Consider the following 8,899-nt stretch of genomic DNA (forward strand, 5'->3'; position numbering starts at 1 on the left):
TCCAATATACGTTTTACAAACCATATTATATTTATCTAGAATCTATTTAACTTGCTTCTAATATGTTTCCCAGCTCAGTTCAGTGTCTTGGTTCTTACTTATGGAGTCCTAAATAATCTAGGGCAGGATGTCTGAAATATAGACCAACTCATGTGAAGCAGCCTATAATTTACTGGCTAGAATTCTGTCTTTTGTTGCAATGTGTCTTCAACCCCACCCTGGTAACCATACCCTGCAATTTCCTTGGCAAAATCTATTCAGAAGAGATATGGCATTCCCTTCTTTTGAGGCTGAGAAAGTGTGACTTCCCCAAGGTTTCCATTACTGAGCAGGGATTCAAATCTGCTCTCTCAGAGTCCCAGGCCCCTGCGGAATAGTTCTGAGGACAAAGGCCCCAATGTGGTTCTGGTGTGGAGTGTCCAGATCACATCTGGACAATTCAGCATTGAACCTGCCTTAAAATGGTGTAATAACCCCTCACCATTTACTTTGGATCTTCCCAGATCTGAAACCTTCCATTGCGATGCTGGGTGGCTGTTTACAATGTGTCCCACTGTGCCTCCTGGCAATGCTTCAGCTGGTACATGTCACTTGCTCTAAGGTCTGAAAGAGGTGCCCAGGCACTTTGTTCTGACCTCAGAGTAAGCAGTGTGCACCAGCAGTGGCACCAACAAATAACAAAGTGGAATGCACATCCAAACAGCCACCAGGCATTGCAACTGATGCCCCGATTGTGTGTATGCGTTTGGGATAACAAGTAGATACTGTATGTAAAACACATTAAAAATCCTTAGTTTGGGTGAGAGTACACAGAGCTTGGAAGCAACAACTTACAACCAACATAGTTACCTCTAACAAGTTATGTTTCAGGTAGTGAGGGCACAACAAAGCTACATTCTAGAAGCACAGTAATACAAAAAAGTGAATTTACTTTGCTGGTATAGTGAGCAACAGTTTCAAATTAATTCAAATTATGTCTAATTTTAAGTGAATTTACTACATTTTATAATGTTGTTTAGTTTTAAGGGAGGGAATAAGATGATTATGTAATTTTATTTATGTGTGTATCTATGTATTTCATTTATGTACCTTTTATTGTTGTAACCCACCTTAATCCCTTTGGAGAGGTGGGATATAAATAAAAATTATTATTATTATTATTATTATTATTATTCTCAAAAGTTACATTTTAGGGCATTTTAGAGGTATTTTAAAAGGAATATTCCAGTTTTATACCATTGTCTTATCAAACCTAAGGGCATTTCTCTCAGAAAAGTAATGGAAAGTAACAAAAAGGTAACAAGCACCATAAGAAATGTAACAAGTTAACTTTTAACTTTGCAGCAAGTAATGGGGATGGCCTACTTTAAAAAAAAAACAATTTCCCAAACACTTGCACTATGAGGGATGACACCCAGCTTGAAAGCTGTTCATGTGAGAAGGATCTAATGGTCTTTGGAGACCACAAGCTAAATATGACTGAACAGTGTGATGCTAATGCAATTCTGGACTGCATCAATAGTAGCATAGTATCCAGACTGAGGGAAATAGAAGTGCCATTCTGTTCTGGGTTGGTTAAACTGTACCTCACTTACACCATCCATTTCTGGGTACAAATCTTCAAGAAGGATATTGGCAAACTGGAACATGTCCAGAGAAGAGTGACTGGAAACCAAGCCTTAAGAGGGATAAATGAGGGAGCTGGGAATGTTTAGAATGAAGAAGAGAAGCCTGAGAGGTAACATGATAGCTATCGTTAAATATCTGAATGGCTGTCATGAAGAAGATGGAATAAGCTTTTTATCTGCTGTTCCAGAGACTAGAACACATATCCATGGATTCAAATTACTAGGAAAATGAAAAGATTCTGTCTAAATATTAGGAAAAACTTCCTTACTGTCAATGCTGTTTGACAATGGGATGGACTTCCTTAGAAAGTGGTGGGTTCTCCTTCTTTGGAGGTCCTCAAACAGTGGTTTCAGGAGTACTTTAGTTGTGTATTCCTGCATAGCATGTGGTTGGACTATATGGACCTTGTGGTCACTTCCAATTCTATGATTTTGTGATTAGAAATATAAAAACAACTGGTTGGCCAGTAGCACCCATTCATTGTTGGTTGGTCATAAAGGGGCAGAGGATTTCTTCACTGAAACAAACCTCAGTATGAAAACTTTGAACTGAGAGAAGTCTGAAGAAGGGTCTTTTCAAATATTGGTCGAGAAACTGTGAGCTGCTTCAGGGTGAAATCAGACAAACATACGTATCTACTTTCCTTTCAGGTTACATGCGCACCATTTCAAGATGACCTTAAGAAAGTAATCTCTGCAGAATGAACACCTGAGAACTCATTAATAGCAAGAGATGGCTTCATAAGACAAGGTTTTATTACCTTTACAGAAGCTAATGCTACTTCAATTTATTCGCCTTTGTGTTATTCCAATATCTTTCATTCATTCATTCTCTCTCTCTCTTTCTCTCTCTCCTATATATATATATATATATATATATATATATATATATATGAAAGAGAGAGAAGTTGGATATATATATATGTTTTAACTTAAAGAGACAGTACAGACAGATCCATTTGTACAGCTTCTTTCATAGACAACTTTTTATTTCAAAGGTGCTGATGTTATATATTGTGATAAACATGAGGAGACAGAAAAAAGAAATTGAGTGTATTTGGGGAGGCAAACTGAACAACTGATCAAGAGAGGGGGACAATGATAGTCTGAAGATTTGGGAAACAGCATACTAGTATTCTACGAACACTGTAGACTGCTAAAATGACAGCTAGTACCCCAGAGGACAGGATCAAAATTCAAAATGACATTAATAGATAAGAAAGCTGGGCCAAAACTAACAAAATGAATTTCAGCACAGAGAAATATAAGATGCAGTGCTTAGGTAGAAAAAATGAAATACATAGATATAGGGTGGGGAAAACGAGGGACGTAGCCAAGGGGGGGGGGGGTTCTTGGGGTCTGGACCCCCCCCCCCTTCCATTAGAAAAATGAATGGTGCGTGCTGCTGTGCCGCTGCGCCCAAGCCCCATTATAATGGTGGCACTTAGTCTGGACCCCCCCCCCCCCTTCCCAAAATCCTGGCTACATCCCTGGGAACACCTGGCTTAAGGAGACAACATGTGAAAGGGATCTAGGAGTCCTAGAAGACCACAAGTTGAATATGAGTCAATAGTGTGATGCGGCAGCTAAAAAGGCCAATGCAATTTTAGGTTGCATCAATAAAAGTATAGTGTCTAGATCAAGGGAAGAAACAGTGCCAGTTTATTCTGCTCTGGTCAGGCCCCACCTGGAATATTGTGTCCAGTTCTGGGCACCACAATTCAAAAAGGATGTTGAGAAATTAGAGTGTGTCCAAAGGAGGGTGACTAAACTGGTGAAGGGCCTGGAAACCATGCCTTATGAGGAAAGACTTAGGGAGCTGGGTAAGTTTAGCCTGGAGAAGAGATTGTTAAGAGGTGATATGATAGCCCTGTTTATGTATTTGAAGGGGTGTCACATTGAGGATGGAACAAGCTTGCTTTCTGCTGCTCCAAAGACTAGGACCTGGAACAATGGATGCAAGCTACAGGAAAAGAGATTCCATCTTAACATTAGGAGGAACTTCCAGACAGTAAGGGCTCCTCGACAGTGGAACAAACTCTCTCAGACTGTAATGGAGTCTCCCTCCTTGGAAGTCTTTAAACGAAGGCTGGATGGCCATCTGTTGGGTATGCTTTGATTGAGATTTCCTGCATGGCAGAATGGGGTTAGATTGGATGGCCCTGTGGTCTCTTCCAATTCTATGATTCTATTCTATTGTATTCTATTCTATATACATGGTTCCTAGAACAATTCCAGCCTGAACTCTCCCTAGCCAACTTATGCCAACTCTAAGGCTTTTTTGGCAAGATTTGTCCAGAGGAGGTTTGCCATTCCCTTTCCCTGAGGATGAGAGCATGTGACTTGCCCACAGTCACCAAGTGGGTTTCATGGCCAAGCAGAGAATCAAACCCAGGTCTGCAGAGTTTTAGTCCAACACTTGAATAACTACAGAGGCATCAATATATTATCATACATTGGGAAGTATAATAATAGTGGTATATATCCATCAGTTGTGGAGGGAGATCAGTAGCATATACTTGTTTTGTTTAGTAGTTTAGTTAAACTGTTTTGTTATCATTTATATATATGCTTATTTTAAATATATTTATACAAAATCTGTTTGTAGTTATTTTTAAGTTTAATAAAAAAAATTTATTCATTTAATATATACACCTAGTATGTAATTTAGAGACTGGTATTGCTTAGCTATATCTGGAGAAGCTCACGCTTCAAATGATAAATGCTTCTCAATTGGCATATTAGTCTGAGAAATACATATTAGGCTTCTCACTTTAAAGACAAGACCAAAGGAAATTTTTCCACACGCCCAAACTCTTAACAAAATAATCCTAATAGAAAAGGCTTGTGTCACCCCCCCCCTTTTTTTTTTTTTGCCAGTTAATCTCCCACTAATCAATAAGGCTAGAAAGGAGGTAAAGGGATTTTAAATTGCTTGCTACCTGTTCTTACCGTTAAGCCCTTCATTTATCCTATTTAAGTGATTATACCATTGGAGTACGAAATACAATGATACAGCTACAATGATTGACAGGTGTCAGCCAACCTAGTGCTTTTGTTCATTCTTTGAATTTATTAGCAGGAAAGCTCCATGTTTACTACCCTTGTCGTAAAAAAAAAATCCCATGGACTGCCAGTGTTTAGAAGAGTGGATCCATGGTTGGTGAGTGTATCCAGTACTGGGTGGTAGTGTGTTGGGGTGATGGTGGAAATGAATGGATAATGATAGAAATCCTTATAGGTAACAGAGTTTGGAAAAAATACTTTTTTGGATGATGGCTCCCAGGATCATAGGTGTTATTCACACTGTGAAAATAATCCAGGACATATCCAAGATGAATCTCCATTGTTCACATGCATCCTGCATGCACCCAATGAAGGTTTTTATTTTTATTTTATGTTTTTGGGAGGGAGTCAAAAAACCTGATTAATCTGGAATAATCGATATTGGGATTTTCGCTGAGTTTTTAAAAAAAATTTGTATTGTTGATAGTGTGAAAAGTATGAAGAGACTAGAATAGAACTGGGATAAAATGCTGCATGTCTTGGAACATATTCTGAATGGATTCATATCATTGGATCCATCTTTATTTGAATGCTTGCATGTGTGAGCAACGGAACTTGCACAGATATGGATCGATGCAGTTCCTAGTGTGAATAACAAACCCAGAATGTGTGAGTGAGATGATTTGTATCATTTCTCTAAGAACAATAACATCTGAATGAACCCATAGAGTCATTCATGGACATTCAGGCAGTGGCAGCATTAAGGTTAGCATCACCCAGTGTGGTAACTCCTGGTGTCTCTCCCCAATTGACCTCCTCCTATAAAGCACCATACAGAATCCTTAGTCATGTTTTTGTACATAAATCCTAATTCCTGTATATCAGTGAATGTAATGGCAATAGTCATGACATAAACAAAAATTATGCAAAATTAAAATTATATCCTTAAATTCCAATATTATGCGTGCATCTGAAACATATACTCATATACTTTGTTTCATATGGTTAAAGTGAAAATTTGGTAAAATGAGATATTTAAAAAGAAAATTTAAAAAGCTAAAACAATCTGTAATAAAAAGCATTGAACAACAATCCACATTAAAAAAACACATTAATTTAGAATAGTGAAAAATACGCTAAAAGCTATCAGTATTAGGAATCAATATGCCCTTTGCACTAGCTCAAGCAATTAAAAACTGAAAGTGTGTTTAAATAAGAAAGTCTATGATTCTATGATTCTTGTAAAAATGTAAACTGATGCACAGACTGGATGAAACAAACTGTTGCAAGAATTAAATGTGAAAGTCAAAGGAAATGAAACACATGGATTTGTCCATCCCCAGTTCAGAATACAACTATTTAATAGACATATGGATCTGTCTTAGGGCTTGTCTACATTACACATTTACTTTAAATTCACCCCAGGTTCACTGCGTCCTGTTTAGAAGATGCAAGACCAAAAACTCAAATCAGGCATAGACTGTCTTCAGAACATCTGCACCCGATATAGAATTTCTTCCCCTTAATCCAAACTTAAGAACCTTATCTTTTACTCTGGATTGCCATCTCTTTCTGCAGATGGGTGATGGATGGCTGCCTTCGCGTGCAATCCCATTAAGCCACCCAGTACCACTGCTGCTGTTGCGAGTTGCTTTGAAGTCAAAGTGAGGTGCCCAGTATTGATGAAATGACTGGGCACCTGGTGATTTCAGCAGTGGTGCCAGACAACAAACAGGGATTGTGTGGGAAGACATCCACCATCATTGCTGTGGAGAGAGCACATCTAATATGGAGAATCTGGGGGAGAATTTGGGGCTACTCTGGGGCAGTCTGGAGAATTCTGGTCATTGAAGACAAGCCCTATGGTAGATAGATTTGTAAACATTCCTCATCCTACAATCACATTTGTGGATTTTTTTTTTAAAAAAGCCAGGCACTTATATTATGCTTGTGCACACTCATCTACCCTCATGTTGTCATGTCTACACTCATGTAGTTACGTGGTGGTTGTGCTACACTATCCTTGTGCTGAAGACCAATATTTTGCAACAAAATATTTGTTTGCAGATGTGCTTGCTTGTTGTTCACCTGTACAATGGAGAATATGCAGTGGCTTTTTCCACAATCCCATTAAACCAAGAGGCATTGATGAGGACATATGTACCATTGGAGAATATGGAAGTGCATATGGTTACACTTGTGGACCTCTGGCTACACATATGTGAAATCAATGCAGAAGTTGCACGAAAACAGAAAAAGTACAATTACATGCCTAAGGGGACTGACATATATGCAAAACACCAACATGATGCCAGCTGAAATTGTCAATAGCCCAACCAGCCAAGGTCTGTGACTGACAACATCCCCAAAAGAGTAGACTCATTGAATTGACTGTTCTGTGGTGAGTTAATATGCATGTTAAACTCATTAACTGAATGGTTTATTGCATTTGGGATTATCATAAGGAGTCATGCATGACTCCTTATGATAATCTCTCCTGTAACTGATGGAACCTGTCCCAGCAAGATGCAATGGTAAAGAAACTTATCAACAAAATGGCGATATGCTCCAATTCCTTGAAGAATGGAAAAAGTCTCATTTTTTGGATTACAATATCCAATCCCCCCCAAATCAGTATGGCCAGTGGCCATTCTGTTTGCTGAATTCTGTTTTCATCAACAGGAATGTTTCCAAGTGCTTCCTCTTAGGAACTGAATCTGGACAGATTCTCCTGCAAAAAGAGTTTGCCTTCTGTAGTTTGCAATTTAATTTCACATGAGACAGATCCCCAAACATGAGTAAAAAATGACTGATGGAGAGCAGTCCATTACACTGATACACTATCTGTAAATATTCATCTTCCCTTTTATTCATTCTCATTTGTAAAAGAGTGTTATTACTTCCCTCTCCACCAGCCAGTGGTGCTCACCTCCCCCCACCTCCATCTCCATAATATCCAGCAGATGCCTCTAAGTGTAATTAAAGAGATAACAAATGGAACATTGTTCATTACTGATAAGACATGTGATGAAAAAGGGAGCAAATGCTTTCATTTCACTTTGCAACTTGGTATTTCTTGACATTTACATGGGCTGGGGGAAAAAAAGTCTTAAAATGACCCAAACTTGCACTTTGCAGTGTCTAATCTGGTGCTATTGCTCCTCCATCAAACTGTAGACCAAAGAGAGAAGGAAATTAGATTTTTCTATATTTACTAATGTTAGTTCCTTTCTTTAAACTACAGAGGTTAGGCTTTTACAGCACTGTTTTCATATTAGATTTTGTTCTTGGGCTTATTTAATTTCATTTTGGTGATATGTTTCTTGCCCATTGGGTCAGGACACATCAGACAGAGGAGAAAAAAGTCTGAATCCTATTAATAGATCCAACTAGAGTAGACACACTGAGTTAAGTGGGTTTCCATAAGTATTGACTTAACATGGAACAGGTGAGTCACTGGGTCTAGGTGTACAAATAGGATTGAGTCCATTGAGTTCACCATTTCCTCCATTTCTTTACTTCTACCAGATTATCACAATTGCTGCACCAACAATAATGTTCCTTGAGGAGCAGATTTGTGGGCTGTAACAAAATCTAATATGAAAACAGTGCTGTAAAAGCCTAACCTCTAAGCCCATCTTAGTGCAGTTTTAAAAGCATTGCAAAAACAGCAGCCAACAAGCCAGCTGTGTCCATCTACCTTCTCTTCCCTCTTCCTTCTCTTCCTTTCCTCTTCCCCACTCCTTCCTTCCTTCCTTACATTATATTCTGTCTTTCACCCAAAAAAGAATCTGATGTATCTCATAATCTAGATTAAAGCAAAATTGACTTAAAACCAATCAGTGATATTCTACATTGATATGTGACTAAGGCTCCATCTGCACTACAGAATTAATGCAGTTTGACATTACTTAAACTGCAGTGGCTCCATCCGATGGAATTCTCGGATTTGTAGCTTGTTAAGGCACCAGAGCTCTCTGACAGTAGTGGAACCAAGAGAAAGATCTATCTCCCTAAGAGATATTGAAACACATGCAGTCTCAGATGCAGTTGTCCAAGATAAATGTGAAGATTTAGATTCCAAACAGCAAGCTGGACCATGCATGAGATTATTTTTTTTAAATGTTGTCACTGTTGTGTGAACTTCTTGCTTGTTTAGCTGTAACATCACAGGAGCAGAGAATGGAATAGAAGGTCAAATGACTGCTCCATTTAATGAGGCATAAAATAACACACCATCATCAGGGCCGTAACATGTTGGGTCA

This window comes from Sceloporus occidentalis, unplaced genomic scaffold, assembly GCF_023333645.1.
Source record: "Sceloporus occidentalis isolate IW3139 unplaced genomic scaffold, rSceOcc1.0.p SCAF_5, whole genome shotgun sequence".
Classification (NCBI taxonomy): domain Eukaryota; kingdom Metazoa; phylum Chordata; class Lepidosauria; order Squamata; family Phrynosomatidae; genus Sceloporus; species Sceloporus occidentalis.